The sequence below is a fragment of the Oryza brachyantha genome, chromosome 4, assembly GCF_000231095.2.
Source record: "Oryza brachyantha chromosome 4, ObraRS2, whole genome shotgun sequence".
In the NCBI taxonomy this organism is placed as follows: domain Eukaryota; kingdom Viridiplantae; phylum Streptophyta; class Magnoliopsida; order Poales; family Poaceae; genus Oryza; species Oryza brachyantha.
In genome coordinates, this window is record NC_023166.2 from 7,256,504 (window position 1) to 7,276,259 (window position 19,756).

Genomic DNA, 19,756 nt, shown 5'->3' on the forward strand with positions numbered 1-19,756 from the left:
TATCTATAGAAAATTTTGTACAACTTTTATTTTGGGGATCGATAAAACCATATGAGACCTCTATGTTTTCCTAGTTTAAAGGAAACAAAATGCGCTGTAGTAGTTCCCGGCCCGACTAGCAGCACTGATTTTAGGGTTTCTCCTAAACCGTTGATCGGAAACAAACTAAACTGGTGGTGTTGGAAAGACAAAGGCAAGGCCTAAAATCTTCCTTTAGACAATAGGACCTAATTCTGGACGAATACATCCTAGATTGTAAAACATTGTTTCAGCCAACCAGTCAAAAAAGGTTAAATATCAAACTATTAGTGAATAAAATTAATTTCCATTTAAATTAATACTACCTTCGTTTCATATTGTAAGACTTTCTAGCTTTATCTAAATTCATCAATTGATGAATATATATAATTTATATATGTGTCTAGATTCATTAGCATCTATATGAATCTAGGCATGGCTAGAAAGTCTTACATTATGAAACGGAGGGAGTAGCAACTAGAGACTATATATGGAGGGAATACCTTGATGTACAAACCAATAGTGTTGGAATCAGAACTACCCCGGATGATGGGTACAAGAGCTGCCACCAGTACTCTGGGCACTCCGCACCTCCGTCAGTCAGGCTACGGGACAATCGCCCTTCTTCCTTGTCTACGGAGCAGAAGCAGTCTTACCCACCAAAATCGACCATGAATCCTTTTACATACGCAACCACAACGAGTCCACGGCAAACCTGGCCAGGGAAGATGACCTCAACAGACTGGAATAAGCCAGAGACATCGCAACCATCCAGTCGGCACGCTATCTATAGGGACTCCGCCGATACCACAACAGGAATGTTCCCGGATGGCCGTTCCTAGTTGGCGACCTGGTCTTGTGTAAAGTATAGATCACAAAGGATAGACACAAGCTCTCCCCAATCTGGCAAGGGCCCTACATCATAGCCGAGGTCACTCGGCCCGGCTCATACCGACTAAGGATGGAAGACGGAAGGCTGCTAGAGAACTCATGGAACATCGAACAACTACGTCCCTTCCACACATAGTCGAATTTTTGTAATTTTGTCTTTTTTACCTTCGACTGCCCTCGCCGAGTGGTCCCCACTCGGAAGACCAGTCGGGGGGCTACAATGTACTCTACCTCTGGGTTCTTTTTTAAAAAACTGCTGCCAACGAGCTCTTTAATTGTCAATTAAATCGAAGTCTGGATGCGGTTGTACATTCGCTCGGCTACACCATGCTCTCCACTAAACCTGGTAGTACTACGCTAAGCCTCGTGCTGGCTAAGTTCGCCCGGGGGCTGCTGGGACAGGCACACGCCAAGAGGATAACTCTTCACATGACGACGAGACACACCACAGCAAAAGACTTTAAAGCAAATAGATTAACTAAAACGTATTACAGTTGTTCGGCTTGAACACGGTTAACTACTGCAAGTTCTCCTACACCTTACAGGCCAAGGTCATCTGCGACCGACTCGGCAGCCTTATGCACTTCGTTGACGTACTTCATCACCGTCTCCTCGTCACAGTCGACGGCAACCCCGTCGCAGATGGCATCAAGCTCCACTCGGGGGTACAACGACTTCACGATGGCGAGGGCATGACCAGACGCCGACTTCGCCATCTCCCGCAACTCGGTGTCGTGAGCCACAGGTATCTTCTCGAGTTGCTGGACTAGGCCATCTATGCTGACCGACAAGGAGCCATGCACTAACAGCGGCGTCGCCCCGAGCACGTTAAGGGCAACCATGATGAGCCAGTCCCGAGCCAACTCAGCTTCATGAGTCCTGGCCTCGGCAGCCTCCACCATGGATTTCGCTCAGGACTGTGCCTCTGCTAGTAGCGTGCGAGTTAGTAAACATACGGAGAGGAAGAACGGAGGATGGGGTAAAAAAGAACTTACCCACGAGCTCGGCAACAACGGTGTCCTTAGCCTTCTTGAGCCGAGTTCATTCGGCTTCCAGCACAGCCTTCGAGGCCGACAGAGCGCTCGACTTTGAGCTCGGCCTTCACCGCCAACAACTTGGCACACTCAGATTGCAGCCCAGTGTTCGCTTTCTTCAGCTCCCCCAAGGCTATGTCTTGATCTTGCAAAAGAAGACAACAGTTAGTTACGAAGTGAAAGTGACAACCAAAATCAAATCATCGCACCTTTGATTCGGGCGGTACTCGACAACTGCTCCACGCGGAGGTCAGCTATGCTCTCCATGGCCTCGCACGCTCCAAGATTTCGTCGTGATCCTGGCGTAGGGCATCCATGTTCCCTAGCTGTGGGTCCAGCGAGCGAAGGGCCTCCGACTTCGCCTTAGAGCGCGTCTTGATTCCCTTAGCAATACTACGTGGGCTAATGGGATCGTGCACATATGGTGACGGCTAAAGAGCATACCTTCATGAGCTTGACCGACTTCTCAATGTATCGCTCGATCTTGGTGATGTCCTAAGTGTCCGACGGGTCAATCTTAACCTACCGGCGTGGCTTTCTCAGGCCCTCGGTGGGACGGACACCCCAACATTCAGCCCTGCGGCGCCTGTCGCTGGGAGCGCTACGGCGATGTTTGGCTCCACAGTCGACGCTGGGGTGGTGGCCGGGACGATCACCAGGGTTGCTTTGGTGGTTGCCCCTATGATAGGGTTAGCCGCTAGCACAGGGACCGAGCTCGGGGTGACTAAAACAATGGTTGTCAGCGGACCCGAGGGCTGAACGTCCCTAGAGCCGATCGGTGCGGCTAGATCGATGTTGCTCGATCTCCTAAAGAAGCCAAGTGATATGACTTCGGCGAGCATAAGAATCCTAATCAGATCACGGCATAAAAGTTGAGTCGTGTTACCTTGGTCCCGTCTTGAAGGCGGGTCTCCTCAAGCGCCACAAAGGAGGTGGGCTCGGAGAGCGAGTCGGGGTCGAAGCGTCATTATCCTCTAGCGCCCCAGCGAGTTCGGCGTCCGAATCAAACGCCATTCTTTATGCAGCCGGCTCGTCAGCCGAAGCTTCCGACCCCCTCTTGAGCACGGGTGAGACCTGGCTTGGGGGGTAGGACAGGAATTGGTGGCGGTCCTGCAGAGATGACATAAGTCAAATTATGACGAGCCAAGGTAAACACCCAAATAAAACTTACCGGAGGAGGAGCGTTTCCGGTGTGGAATGGCGAGGGGAAGCCGGAGGGGTTAGTCGGAATGTTGGTGTTTGGAGTGAATAGCCGCCGAGCTCTGGCCTAGATAGCTTCCCACTACAGCACTTCCGCTGAATCCCGAGTTGGGTCATCACTCCCGATATAGTCAAATGCGAACCGGACGCGGTCCTTTTGAGGCTGGATTAGGCGCCGGATGAAGTGTCACGTCACCCAGACGCCGGTTAAGCCGGTGGTCTTCAAGTTCTTAATCAAGTTGAGCAACGAGTTCACCTGCGGCATCTCTTTGGTCGTCACGAGTGACGACCAAGCCTCCCGAGCTACAGGAGCATGGCCAACGAAGGGAGGAAGGGACTTGGCTAGGTTGGAGCAATAAAACCACAATGCATGCCAGCCCTTAAGGGAGGTCTTCATAGGCAGGGAAAGCCAAGCTTTTTTGCTCCCCTCACGAAGCTGAATGCCGGCGCCGCCCACCACCGATGGGTGATTCCGGTTGGGTTGGGGCTTAACGACGAAGAGATGGCGGAAGAGGTTGAAGTGAGGGGGATTCCGAGGCAGATCTCGCAAGTGTATACAAACACCGCGATCTGAAGAATGGAATTGGGATTCAAGTGATGAAGTTTGATTCCATAAAAGTCCAATAAACCCCGAAAAAAGGAAGACACCGGCAACCTAAAACCTCGTTCAAAGAACGGCTCAAATACTACCACTTCCCAGGAGTCCAGGGGTAGGAAACTCCTCACCTGAAGCGTCGCAGTACCTAGCTACCTCCTTGCTCTGGATCAGGCCAGCTCCGGATAACACCGAGAGATTTTGGTCCGAGATGATGGAGTGCCACGCGTGTAGTGGTAACGCCTTCTCTGTGTCTATGGGGGAGGCCATCCGGGGCGCTCTTTGGCGGATCGAGGGAAGGAATGGTGCAGGCACGACTAGTGGTGGGAATGCCGGAGCTTTGGGTGCGAAGGTTAGGGTTTGGTGAGTGCGGGGATCGCCGGAGCGAATTGGGCCTACAATGGTTATCGCGACGGAGAAGAAGGTCAATAGACAGAGTAACAAGAGGCTTAAATGGGCTGCTAATGGGCCTAACGGCTAGAAAAATTTCGTTACCAGGCTAAGTATTGTTATGTTCCCATGCGGGCAGAGCAGGCTGAAATTTTTGGTGCTGGCATAATGGATGCCATGTTGTTTTGGAACGTTACAAGTTTTATGGACGCGCCAGACGGTGATGTGAAATTCGTAATTTCCTTCAAATTGGGAATCGACGGTATGCTTATGTTATGGGCCCATGGCCGCACTCGAGCGGACGTCGGTCGATATCGCCCATGACACTTAATTGTGTTTTTTAGCCTATGCCTAAATTTTGAGTAAACCCGAGTATACTTGGTACTAACTACTCAGCTATAAAGGTTGAGCAAGTCGGCGCAACGTATCCCATGGGTAGAACATAGCCGAAGGCTATATGTCTGGGGAAACACGGCACAAAATCGTTTCTAAATCGCTCGAATCCGGAAGCACTTGATACAATGCTACTCGAATCGGGAAGCTTGAAAACTTCGAGAAAACCTTCTAGGGTAACAGTCCACAGATGACTCTATGTTTAATTGTTACGCATTTAAGCATAGAGTCGGGGGCTACACCTATCAGGTGCATCTTCGATGCACCTAATGTCTTCTTCTATTTGGAGCCCTCCACAGCCTCTACAATCATCCCAGAGTACTCGGGATCACTCGGGAAGCACTCGAGGAGCGCCTGAAAAGCTCTCGGATAGTGTCAAGCATATAGCGCATGTATACGCCTGATGGTCAACAATTTACATGGATAACTTGCGTTGCTATAGACGACCCCGGAGCCTGCTGTGGGATATCTATACTAAGGGTATCCAGAGACTACACGAATACGTACGGTCAATGGGGTACCGAATAGGAAGGAGAATATATCTGTATGGTGTTGGCTAGTAGTTTGGTACGTACCGGATTGCATGCCGTGTACTGCGGACCCTCGCCGTAATCAAATTGGGATAGATCTTAGTCTTGTTAGATTAGGACTCTATCATATTTGTAGCCTCTCCCCCACTATATAATTAAGGGGGTACGGGGCGCCCCTTTGAGATCAATGGAGATTCCTCTACGCAATACAGCAGGAGTAAGGTATTATCTTGCCACGTCGAGAGCCTGAACCTGGGTAAATCGTCTCACTCTTCATCTGAACCATCGAATTCCGAGCCCGATAGCCACTCTGTAAGTTTATTGCCGACACCAATCGTCGACACTTATTGTATTGGAATTATTGCATAACAGATCCTATTTTGAGAGCTAACTATAGATTTAACCATTTTATTCACTTTACATTTTTGACCTCGGTTTTCAAACTCAAAGCAGCCGTCTGAACCTGCTGTTAGGATTCCATCAGAAATCAGAATAAAAAAACATAACAAAGAGAAAAACACACGCCAAAAGACAAAAATACCCCTCATCTAACCTTATCCCCTTCTTCCTTTCCCGTTGGAGGCAGAGCGGCTGTGTGCGGCGGCGGGAGTTGGCGGGGGCGGCTGCGCGAGTCCAGGCGGCGGGCACCGGCCACGCGAGTGCGCGTGAGGCGACGGGCGGCGGCAGCGAGCAGCGGCGGGCGGTGCGAGTCGGGGGGCGGCGGGCCGTGCGAGTCGAGGCGCCAGCCGCACGAGTGGGCGCGAGGTGACGGGTGGCGGGGGCTACGGGCGGCGGGTGGCAGCCGCGCGAGTGGGCGTGAGGAGGGCGCCTCTGCATTGCGGCGCGACAACCATGCCTCTGTCATCTGGCACTTCCCCACGCATGTGACGTTTCGTCAGGCCAAAACCAATCATTTCTTCCCATTGATCGATGCTCCCAATCTTGCTTGCTAGATGCTCTTTATTTACTATCTATGTATTTATGAATTGCTATTATCGATTGATTGATGGGAAGCCAACACTTTGTGTTGTGTTTGATTACCGAATTAATTAGCGTTAAACCTGTGCATCCAACATGGGTTACCAATTTTTTTCCCAGTGATGATTGGCGGATGTAGTTGTACTCCTCTAGCCTCCACATGTTTTTGTATGATATATTGCAGTGCAGTTGAATTATATAAGGAACTCCTGTTATCTGTTTGGCTACTTCTTATATAGCTGATGTTAGAATGTTACCAAGGTTGCTATAGCCAAACGAAAAAATAAAGGAAAACTCGATATTTCTGCTTTAGTTATTATTTTCTGCATGTTCTGTGCAATAGACAGTAAGAGCGAAACTGCACTCCATATCATGCTTAATTAAATCTTATTCTCACAAAGGATCACAGGTTAATGATGATTCAAATTTGAGCTGAATTTTGTTCAAATTTTAGTACAATTTGTCAATTTAGTCAAACTTCAGTCAAATATCAAACAAATTTGTCTCAAATATTAAACATAAATTAAATACTATAATTAAATTATTTGTTACAAGGGACGTATGTATAAAATTAGGCCAAATGTGCAATAAGTATTTATAAAGTAGGGTCAAATATGTAAGGGTAAAAATGTCCATTTATGTCTCATTTAACAACCGTTATGATCACTTAACAGACTAGGGTCAGTCGGCTGCTTCAAATTTAAAAATCAGGGTCAAATCTGTAGTTAGCTCTGGAAATAGGGTCAGTTTTCAATAGCCCCTATCATATTTGGTTTCTGTCTTTATAAACGTGTCTCTTGGTATATAAGGAAAGGTAAGGGTCCATGAGGCATCACGTCATGGTAGATTGTTTAACACCTTGTTTGCGATCTATTTCCACACCATAATACAACGTTGACAAGAGTAGGGTATCATCACATATCGAGGGTCTAAACCTCGATAACTCTTGTCTCGAGTATACCATCAATTTCTACTACTCACATGCCACACCCTGTTATTACTGCCGATCTCAATTATCGACTGTACGCTATCAAGAACTGCTACATCATGAAGAAGTTCGCCTAGCAACTAGGTAAGAGTTAGTCGGGGGCTATGGGGTCGAGCAAGGACAAGAACCAACCCGTTGAGATGTCCAAAGACGATCACTCCCAATACCCCCGCACCAAGCTCAATCACATCTTTGGTGGGCCATTGGCATACAAGTTGATGTGGGCAAGAGTTCCCGATCTTTCGAAAGGTTTTGATAAACAATTGTTTGGTGGAGTCACGACACAAGTCGCTCCTGCTTCTAAACGAACATGCTCTTAAGCCCTACAATTACAACAACATGTCTCCTCTGGTTATCAATCTAAGTCAAAACCCAATTGACCTCGTCGAGAAGGCTAATCCCTGCTTGTGAATTGAAGAACACAAACAAGAACAAAAAAGAATATAACCAAATTGCATATGAATGATTATGCTCACAGGTTGGGGTCTCACAGACCGAAGGATCGGTGAAACTATTCTTAATAGATTAATCTAAGCAAAACCCTTACCCTAAAGGTGGTGGTAGCTACTAATAAATGGAATTTAGGGTCATGCAAATGCCCCTTGATGCAATCCTAATGGGCTCCAACACAATACACAACCCAAAAGCCAAAATTCGGCAACACAACACCGTAACATATTTTGGACATCAAATTGTTTGGTCAATTCCTAATTACTCGGAATGAATTTGGATATGGTACTGTAACTATTGGAAATGTTATCTTCTTAGATTTCCATCCATATAAAGAATGCCCCAATTAGAGCATGTATGCGACCTGGGCGTACAGACTAGTCCTGGATTTCGAAACGTACTTGAAGTTGACTTGGTTTGGGTCTCCATCTTGACTTGGACACACTTGCTTGTCCTGTCCTCCACGTCTCCAAGTCCCTCTCTAAGTGTATTGTCCTCTCCATTGTATCTAATCATAATATAATCATAGTAATCTATGCTCAAAATCATATAAATAAGAATTTAGGAACGAGCTCACCTCTAAATTCAATTGTTGTGCACGAGCTCTTGTGATTGGACCTTGGATGACCAACGGAGCACTGTTGTCTATATCCGAAGTAGTGATACCCTCATCAGTCATCACAAGTCCAAGCAGAAGCAGAAACTTTCATCTCGTGAGATCAACAGGATGAATGTTGATGTCCTCTAATAGTTGCGTGGTCTAAAGTTCCGATCACGATTGACCACTCGGATCATCCTGAATGAGTGACCCACACAAAGTGGAACCCTCTAATGCTAGCTCTGGTCGTTAAGAACATCAAACTCAAGTGGGTGCTGTCGATGGTGGCAACGTCCTCAACATCCTTTTTTGCCAAAATGCTTGATGACATGAATATACCAAGGTCTAAGTTGCATCAAAGCACCACGCCTTTTCATGTGGTTATCCTAGGGTTATCTGCTATACCACCCAGGCAAATCACTCTTCCCGTCACGTTTGGAGACAAAGGACATGTGCTTCGAGGTGACCGACTTCGTGTCTGCCTACCGCACCATCATCCGAAGACTCGCGTTAGCAAAAATAATGGCCGTTCCGCATTACAATTATCTTATGATAAAAATGCCAGGATACATACATAGTGAAGAATTTAATAAATCGAATTTAGAGAAGAGAGACGTACTAGTTAATGCATGCATGGCTTATATTATGAGATAGAAAAAATAATTAGGTCTTATATTTTGGAATGTGTAGTTAGGGCTGTCAAAAAAGCTCGAAGCTCAAGAGCTGCTCGAGCTCGGCTCGTTTCAGGCTCGATTCGAGCTCGGCTCGAGCTCCTAATGAGCCGAGCCTGAGTCTGATCAGAAGCTCGCCAGCTTTCTCGAGCCGAGCTCGAGCTTCTCACAAGCTTACATATACATGTTATTTTTATTTTTTATTTGATAAAATAGTAGATTAATAATAAATTATTATATATTTAAATGATAAATTAATTTGTTTTAGTATTATATATTAATTTTAAATCTTATTTATAATTTATTTAATATAGTTGACTTAAAATCATTATTTTTATTTACAAATATCATCAAAATATATATATCATATACTTAAACCGAGCTCGAGCCGAGCCTATTTAAGAGCTCGAAGATTTGCTAGGCTCGATTCGAGCTCGGCTCGAGCCTGGACAGGCCAGCTCGCTCAAGCTCGGCTCATTCACAGCCCTATGTGTAGTATATAACAAAATTAAATTGAGAAATGTAAATATAAATATAAATAAACATGTCCCTGGCCCTGTATAGTGAAATGTAGTGTACGTATATGCATCAGGGCTGTTTGATGGATCTCGATGGGATGCCACGACGCTGGCTAACTTTCGCCGAAAAGACATAGGAAATCACGTTGCATGCAGTACATTTTTGCTGCTAGGTGCATAGATCCGCACACTGTTGCTGAGCACTGACTTGCCGACGCTGACCTTTCGCTGTCTGCCCTGTAATGCACTAACATGAGTTATCACTTCTACGTCATCACCTCTAAGATCCAACGATCCATAACAGTCTGTCTCGAAATCAGGGGTTGAGATCGTTTGCATCATGCGCCCTCCCCTCCCACCATCCGCCCCAGCGCCACCCGCCTCCGCCCCACCTCCACCGCGCCGCTGCCCCTCCACCGCCTGCGTTGCCTCCGTCGTCATTGCTACCACCTCTGCCCCCCGTTCACCGACCTGTCGCCTCCCTCCATCGTCGTCGCCACCGCCCTCCATGCCACCCGCGCCGTCTCCGACCCGCCTCCACCACCTGTGCCCCCTCCGTCACCTGCTTAAGTCAGATGAGATAACAAGCAGAGGTTTAGTCTGCTGGATGCCAGAGCGCAGAGGGGCAACAGGACTTGTCGCCCGTCGGGACTAGCCGCCGACTCGCTGTCGCCGAGGCGCCGAGGGCGGGCCACACCGCACGCAGCATCAAGAGGCGCTGATCCGCCGGTCGCCGCTAGCAAACAGATGTAGCCCGCACAGCCGCACTCCCGCATGGCAGGGCAGGGGCGCCGCAGTAGGAGCAGCCCAGTGCCGAGCACGCACAACGCGGATGGCAGATTTGAGGTTTGTGACTTTGAGTATTGTGATTTCATTCACTGAACAACAAGTTTGTGATTTCATTTACTGAATAATAGATTTGTGATTGCATATACCGTGTAGTGAATTTGGGATTCTCATTTCCTTATTTGTAAATTTGTGATTTACTAATTGCAAGATTTGACAATTGGGAACAAAACAATACAAGATGCATAAGAAAGAGAAGGGAAATGCAACATCACAAAGAGGTAAAATGGTAAATTCGTAAATTGTGATTATTGATTGATGCATGTTAAGTTGTCACAAAGAGGTTCATTTAGATGAGCGCAGTCCATCAAGAGTGGGATGATTTGTTGCAGTAATGGAGTCTTTATTTTGGCACGCCTTTACATTCCCAACCTATTTCTTTATGTCAATATATCTATCTTAATTTTGAATACTAATATATTGCTTTTTTCCGAGTGGACAGTGGAAAATTATTCATATATCTATGCTACTCACTTTTAGCTCTATTGTTCAATCTTTATTTTATTGAGGTACATTTCAATTTTTGATGCTTACTTTTATATTTGCAAGTTGCATATTGTTTTCCTTGTCTAAATATAGTCTCATATTGTCATGTAATTAAAAGAATTATAGTGTTCATTAGTCTTTAACTTAGCTTTTTGTCATACTTCGTCCTCCGTCACTGTCTTCAATCTGCTCTCCCTCAATCAGTCATCCCTCACCCTAATAGACGTCTCCACCCATCCACCGTGCTGCCCCTGCACCTCCACCGCACCGCATCCGCCCCTCCACCGCACCGCATCTGCCCCTCCACTGCGTCGGCGCTCCTCCAGCTGCCTCCTCCCACCTATTCTCCCCCAGCCTCCTCCTCCCAGTGTCCCACCTCCATCGCCACCTCTTGGCCTCCACCTCCATCACCGCCTCGGCCGCCGCCCTCATCGTTGCCTCGGTAGCCGCCTCGGCCGCTGAAGGGGTAAAACCTTCACGCGCATGAGATTGTTGAGCAGGTCCTCCGTCGCTGCTGCAGATTGGCTGTCCCTTGCGTTGCTCATTTTGTGCCACTGACCACTCTCTTGAGGTCTCTCTCTACACTACTGTTGTTGGGATATATGGCTGCAGAGCCGCAGAGGTTTAGTTCTTGTCCATTTTTTCTGTAGGATTCTATCTATTTCAGAGCATTTTGAGGGATAATGAATGCATATATATATTGTAGGCAATTCTATCTTCTTTTTTGGAATTGATTTTACACCTATTCTTTATGAGTAGTGAGGTCATTTTCCATTGGTTAAACTGGGGGAAGGTTCAAGGTTAATTTTGGTTTACACTTCATTGTTTAGTTTTTGGTATTGCATAATATAATAAATGGGGTAGCTCACATCAAAGGAGGGGCAACAAATGAGTAGAAATCACTCATTCATCCTGCCTCCACAGGTATATTTAATTACCTTGTCATGATCTCTTTTTCCTAGGTTGGTAACAAAATCTTGCGTAAGTCGATAACTTGTGTTCAGTTATTGCATTCTCTTGCTCTTTAACGAATCTTTGCAGATATTGAATGCTAAATTCTGTGTAAATACATTAGTTTTGGCATTGTAATTCATGAATAGTGTTCAGAATACACATATGATGGAATGACTAATATTAATAAAAAGCTTGCACTAAAGCATAGTATACGGAATTGGAGAGCATGCTGCTTCATTTTAGGTACTTGTGAGAAGTTCACAAAATTATTCTACTGACGGCCCTCAATTTTCTTAATATACACAATTGACGTATTGATTCCTTCACATATCTTAGGTATTGGATTCACTGAATCCTTTTGCTTCTTTACTCTCAAAAGTTCATGTACTTCATTTACTAACATCTCAAATCCTGTGAGCGATGCCACTTAGAAGAACTGAAGATCTAGATATGAACCATGGAAAGAGTGCTCCAACATGTTGTTTTATTTTGAATCCTTGAATTAGGGTGTGTCTGCCAGTTGTGTGAACAACTCAATTATCCATTTTATAAATTATATTGTGTCTGTTGTGACAAATTAAGTTGTTTCTATGCAGGGGACTCAAACCTTCTATTCATGGTGTTTTATTTTCTTCATATGATACTTCGGAATTGCTTTCCAATAACTACTGAATTTTATGTTTGTTCTAGGTGTCTAAACCTGGACGATATGTAAAAAATTGGAACACGAGTTTAATAATAGTTATTAATGATATTGAGTTTAATATTTATAGCTAATATTATATCATTGCACTTTGCCTCAATTATTTCAATGTGACATGTATTGATTTAAAGCTTGATTAGAATGATTATAATTGAATGATATATTATCAAATGTATATTTTAGAACCGTGGGGTTAGTACGGACAAATGATTATTGATTGATGCATGGAAGGATGCATGTGTCGCTAGCTATATGTACATACTGTGTTGCTGATCGATCGACGGTGTGTGCTGTGGTTGCTGCTGCTCTGCATGGTGCCATCGCCGCCTGCTGGTAAGAGGGTGAAGCCAGCAACGACGGTGGTGGAGGCTATGAGACAGCAAAACTAGTAGCAAGAGGGGAACTTGGGGGGACGACAGCATCCGGAGTTGTCGGCAACGAGAAGAGACAATGGTCTCGTGCAGTAGAGGAAACAGAGACACGACGATTGGCGACCTTGCCAAGCTGCATAAGGAGTGTCAAACTCGCTAGGTGAAGCAGCAGTGACCTTAGCCAGCAGTATAGGGCGATGCTGATTGGCTCACACAGAGGAGAGGCAGAGGTACGACTGGCAACCACGATGTGCACTCGTACATTTGGTGGCTGAGTAGCAGCTTGAGATGGATGGCAAAGGGGGGAGAGAAGGTGGGGTGGTGGGACCCATCTTTCGCAATTCAACTTGCTAGATTTGGCGAGATATTTGGCCATCCATTTGGTTATACATGTTGGATGACAAGTTCGTTGCATGGAGGGTGATTTCGCTAAAAATTATCAAATTTTGGCTTAGAGAGTGAGATGGATACTCTAATTAAGATCCATGTTAATTAATGTTTCTGCCCCTCAATGCTATTTAATTTCCCTCGCTAGAGTACTGAATACATGCGCAATATCATGGGAGAGTGGGGGAGAGGGAGAGTGTTTTGTATAAGGTTGATTTCTCATCGAAGAAGTCAAGAATTGGCTACAGCAAATATTAGAGCATTCATAATACAATGACTAGGATGGTTTCTATAGTATTAAATGAGTTGTCACATAGGATAAAATATGATGTGACAAGTGAGTTAATAAAGAAAAAGAAGGAAACCATATATTGCATGAGATATGGTTTCTACACCACGTCCAAGGCATGACGAGAGATGGTAACATTAAATTTACATATTAATTAGTAGTGTTTGCATTGTAAGAGTGGTGTCTAGTGCTAGTTTCTTTATGACGTGGAGGGTACAGAAACCATGACTAGTATCTTGCATAAGAATTGCTCTTATTTGATGAGCTAGCGATGCCTATATTGCCATGTGCTAAACTTTGTAGAAATGGTTAAAGGTTTTCTAGTGTGAGCAGTTAAAAGCTTCTCTCGAGAGCTTTAGGGTCATCCCAATGGGACATTAGTGATAGATCTATCTTAATTAAGGTGATAGCTAACCAAATTGCTGATGTGGTAGTAGATTTAATATGGAGAGAGACTACAACCGTTTCTCCCCAAGGACTTGACGTCATCGCGAGCTTCAAGATGTGAAGAAACCAGCAGGACAGCGTAGGGAGGACTCTACTTGTTTCTATCCCCTTCCTTCCCCGAACTTGTGTGCCAGCTCCCGCACGCACCTCTCCACCCGTGAAAGCTTCCCGAGCTCCTCTCTATGCCCGCGAATGCTTCCTGCACGCGCGGCTGCCTCAATCGCTTCCCCTCGCACGCGTGCGCAGCTGCCACGATTAGTGATCCTCTCCCGTCGTGTGGAGTTCCCAAATCGAACCTCCATCCAAATCTCCTCCCGCCATGTTCTTCTCCCGTGGATTTCCCCTTATTTCCATGACCTAACTTCCCAAATCCCCTATCTATGAGTGAATGAATCCCCTAGCAAGGAATCTTAGTTTGAGTTTCATGCAAGTTGATGGTGATCCAGCTGCTAAAGATGTTGCAACACTTGCTTCAGTCGTCGGTGTTCATGTCCCCCATGGTGGTCGGTGTTCCTCCACAGTGGCCTCCTTCAGACATGATCCATCTTGTAGTGAAGGGTAAGTTCTGTGACTTATTTGTATTTGATTTGTTCCCTGTTTTGTGATAGTCATAGCCTATTTGATTTGTTCCCTATATGCGTATCGTTGCCAAAAAATAGTTTGTATGTGAATGAGCCCATGGAAAAATTAGTTTGGTTATGTTGACAATGCTATTTCTTGTGAAATTGAAAACTGCCATGTCTCCACTATTTTATTGTGATATGTATTGGTGTGAACTCTAGTTGTAGTTTTGTTGTGGTCGACCAGGACTACATGTCTCCTTAAAACTGCAGTGTTTAATTGTTGGAGAACTGAAAAATGCATGTGAACACAATGTCTCCTGCACAATATATATGGGCGGCCATATCTATTTCGCACAGCCATATCTGTGCTCCTCTATCTGTAGCTTTCCATAATGTCACACCAACCACTGCATGATGAGGATGGTAGCATAGACGCAAAAGATTTGCACACAGTTGATGAATTTATGGTTGAGGAAAAATTATTAGAAGACATGCAAAATTAAGTGGTTGCAGAGTTGATGGATGATATTGAAGCGCTAGAAGAAGGGAGGAAAAGAAACAATGGTCCAAGGAGATATGTAGCAAAGCCTCATGAAGAAGCCAATCAACTGCTTATCGATGACTATTTCACTCAGACTCCTATCTACAATTCTACGATTTTTCATGAAGGTTCAGGATGAGGAAGCCCCTGTTTCTGCGCATAGTCGATGCCCTCACTAAGTGGTCTCCATTATTCACCTTAAGATTTGATGTTGTTAATCGTCTTGCAATATCACCCATTCAAAAGTGTGATGCTGCTATAAGGCAGTTAACAAATGGAAGTCGTGCAGAGCAACTTGATGAGTACATTAAGATTGGTGAAAGTACGGCAGTAGAGTGTTTGAAGTTATTTGTAAAGAGAGTGATTGACAAGTTTGGGGTGGAAATTTGAGGCAACCAACAGTGCAAGATGTTGAACGCTTTAATGGAGATCGGTGAGCGTCGTGGGTTCTCTGGCATGCTAGAGAGTATTCATTGTACACATTGGCACTGGGGAAAATGCCCTTAATGCATGGAAGGGGATGTATACCCACGGTATCATGTTGTACGTACAATCATTCTAGAGGCAGTTGCTTCGCATGATCGTTGGATATGGCATGCCTTTTTTAATGTTGCTGGATCTAACAACGATATCAATGTGCTTAACCAATCACATTTATTTGTCAAGAATCTGAGAGGGGAAGCTCCTGAGGTGCAGTATCAATGGAAGGCAATACAATATTGATTATTATCTAGCACATGGCATATATCTGAAGTGGCATGTTTTTGTGAAGTCTATACGTGAACCACAAACCGATAAACATAAACTTTTTGCACAACACCAGGAAGGGGCAAGAAAGGACGTTGAATATGCCTTTGATATTTTGCAGTCACGTTTTTCTATTTTGTGTCGACCAACATATCTATACGAGCAAGGAGATCTTGAGAATATTATGCTTGCTTGTATATTCCTCCACAACATGATAATTGAAGATGAGAAGAACATTGTCACACCCGGAGTTTTATCCTATCCTAAATTCGTAAAAAGAAATTGTAAATAATAATTGGCTTAATTAACTCAGGAAAAATCCCTCTAAAGAATTAATTTAATTAAATCGAAGTTCGCAAATCGATTAACTGGATTTAAACTCAAATTGAAGAAGTATAAAATTTTGCCAAACAAATTAACTTAAAATTCGGCAAAAGTAGGGTTTTCTTTTTTCCCTCCTTTTCTTTTTTCCCTTTCTTTTTGAATTGGGCCGAAGTCCAATTCTCCACCTTTCTTTTTCCATCTTCTTTTTCCTTTTTATTTCTTTTTCCCCTCCTCCCTCTCCTGGCCCGGTCCAGCCGTGCCAGCCCGCTTCCTCCCCCTCTCCCGCGCGCCTCTCTCTCCTCCCCCTGGGCCGTCCCAGCCCAGCTTTCCCGCGCCTCGGCCCAGCAGCCCGCCCGCGCGCTGAAGTCCAGTCCGCCTCCCTCGCGTTGGCCGAGTCGGACACCGCCGCCGCCGCAACCGCCGTGCACGCAACCGCCGCCGCCGAGTCCGCCTCGACGCTGACTCAAGTCTCCCCCAACGACAGCCCGCCCTAGCCGGTCGTGCCACCCCTTTAAATCCCCTTCTCCCGAGCGCCGCCGCCGCTTTTCCCGTCCAACCCGAGCCGCTGCCGCCGTTCGATCTCGCTGCCGGACGCCGATCCTCGCCGTCCAGCCGCGCCGCCGCCTCCGCCTTTACTTCGCCAACCCTTCGCCGACCTTCGCCGCCGCCGCGACCTCGCCGCCCCTTCATCCTCTTCGCCGCCGCGCCCCAAGCTCCGTCGTTGCCACCATCCAATCTCGCCTTTCGTGCCTCGTCGCCCTCGCCGTCGGCCGTCATCACCCCTTCCCGACCGTCGCCAACCCCGCCGTCGCTTCTTCGCCGTCGGTGAGCACCTCTCCTTCCCTCTTTTTCCTCTCGGTTGCCGCCGCCGCACCCGTGCACTGCCGCCATGCGCTTGCGTCACCGGTCGCTGTCAACGCACCCTTACCGGCGCGATCCCTCCGCCTCGCTGCCGCCGCCGTGCCCGCGACGCCCGTGTCTCCCTTCGCCGCCGCACCTATCGTGTCGTCGTCGCCGCCTCCGCGAGCCGGTCGGCGTCTCCGTCGTCGTCACAGTGCGCCGCGATCGCCGCCGGCGCCGTCCCCTCTGCCGCTCATGTTGTCGCCGCCGCGTTCGTCACGTCGCCGCCACCGAGCGGCGCCGCGTTCGTCGCCCTCCGCCGCCCGCTTGCCGCCGGCACCATCTCCCCCTCTCGGTCGAGGTCCAGCTCCCCTCCTTCTCTGTTTTGGGCCACTGACGAGCGGGCCCCACTCGTCAGCCGCCAGCCACCAGTCGCCCTCTCTCTCCTCTCCTTTCCCCGCGGGGCCCACCTGTCGGCCGCTGCCCTCCCATTCCTCTCTCTTCCTCCCCTCGGGCCCGCGTGTCGGTCTCTCACCTCCCCCATCTCTCACCGACAGGTGGACCCCACCTGTTGGCTCTGCCGTCCTCTCTCCTCGCTGACGTCAGCACCCCACTTAATTGCGCAATAAATGATTTAGGACTTTTCTGTTTAGCTAAAAAACTCGGAAAAACTTCTAAAATCCATAACTAATTCATCTAGTCTCCGTTTAAGTCCATTCAAATTTCATTAAATCCAGGAAAATGCCAAGAATCCATTAAAAATAGTTTCTCTCTGTTTCAGTAGTTTTATAGTCTGTTTTGCTTGTTTTGCTCTGTTTGTCGTAGGTTTTTCGCCTGCCGAAGAGCCGTTCGTTCTCAAAGTCATCGTCGAAGTTCCTCGTGGGTCTGAGCAAGGCAAGTGGCACCCCTCTTTGATCATATTGACCCTAATATTGATAAAATCTCTCACTTTTACATTGAAACATGCATTGTATTTAAATGTATTCATTTTACTTTATCTATTGGGCTATTACCTTTATATCCGTTGAATTCCCACTTATTATTATTGTCACCCCAGGGTTAATTTGACTAGAATTAGGGTTAGGTAATGCTTAGCCATGCTTAGTTCAACTAGCTCACCAATCATTACTTAATTATTGATTAGACTTTGATAGACTTTTAATGGTTGTGATCGTGATTAATCTCCCGTTGTGGATTAAGTACAACTAAAATATTGCTTATGGTGGGCTGTGGGTGCATGGTTTTGACAGTCGCACCCATGGCAATTAAGGACCGGTTCTCGGGAAACCCTGGAAGTCTTACCCGTACTAACCACATACCGAAATGGGTAAAGTGGGATTTGGAGCATGGCTTCAAACTATTTGACGTACCAAGGCAAGGGTAGGCGTGATGGAGTATGGATGGGCAATCGTGGTGTAACGAAAGCCTCTGCTGCTTTCGGATCTACCAAGGCACAAGAGGGGACTGCCCGACTTGGTGTAAAGGAGGGGTGAAACCTGAAGTGCGGTGCGATTAAATAGGGAGGGTTATGTGACAGGTCATATCACAGTTTCCTTTCCGTGGTGTCGTGGTGATACACCGGCGCACGTTCAAGTGTAGTAGAGCTGTGTCTTGTGGGTAAAGTTGTACACCTCTGCAGAGTAAAACTATTCGAATAGTCGTGCCCGCGGTTATGGGGCGAACTTACAGATTCACTAGGATTAGTGAACCTTTTAATAACTTGATGATTTTGGAATTGGTTTGACCCTGTCAACGTGGTGTAACGTTGGCAAGGGGTTTGGGTCTGTCGCAACGTGGTGTAACGTTGGGCAGAGGGTTGGCCCTGTCGCTACGTGGTGTAACGTTCGACAGCGGTCTGGGCCTGTTGTAACGTGGTGTAACATTGGACAATGGATGGTTATTTTAACTCTTTACGTTACTTTTAATTCAGTCCATTTTAACTACTGTTTTTCTAAATTACTGTCGCTTTATACAAGTTAACCTTAGCCTATACTTATATCCTATTGCATTCATTATTCTTCCTCTCATGGGTGTTATTTATTGAGTACGGTGGTTTGTACTCAGCCTTGCTTAATTTTTCCCCACCAAAACAAGTGCCAGAGCCTGTGTCAGAAGAAGGTTGTTCCCAAGGTTAAAGTGAGGCTCAGTCCGTCATCGAGAATGCCTATGGTGTGGAGCCGTCATCGCCAGCTGAAGCTAAAGATTAGATGGTTTAGCTTTGTTTCTTTTTCCGCTGCATTTCGATAGATAATTGTTTTTATTTGTTTTTAAGTCGTGGAACTGTGTATTAATTTGTCATAGTGTGTACTCGGGTTGATTCCTGGACCGAAATTTAATACATGCTATTGTTCAGAAATTTGGTGTAAATTTCTAGGCATGACAAACATAGAGCAGGGGAACCTGATTTGAATGGGGAAGCTAGCACATATATTGTTCAAGAAGCTACAATCTCTCATAGATAAAACCCAGAGATGGAAGACGTACTTAACAGAAACATCGCTTTACATGATCAGCAAGCGTACAAGCAACTTGAAACTGATTTGATTGATCATATTGGGCAAAAGTTTGGAAATTCAAATAGACAAAATAATTAGGTACATATTTAATAGTAGATCAGTTTCTAGAGATATACATGTTTATGTTTTTTCTATCTATGTTTATACTTATCTTATGTTTATTTTTTTATCATTGTTTATTACCTTTCACCTGTAGGCAATGTTGTGCAACATGATGCTTCCGGAGGACTTTTGTAACCTGATGCTTCTGGAGGATGACTTGTGAACATACTGAAAATGATGTTGTGCAACGCTCAAGGACTTGAGATTTTCCTCATGCCACCTTATTATTTTACTATAATATATCATGGACTTTTTGTTATTTTGGTGCAAACTATGTGCGTAGTCTGCTACCTTTTATTTTCTGTATTGATATAATTAATATATGGTTCGAGAAAATATAAGGATCAAGCAATTAACAATATTCATATGTTCTTTATTGCAAGATG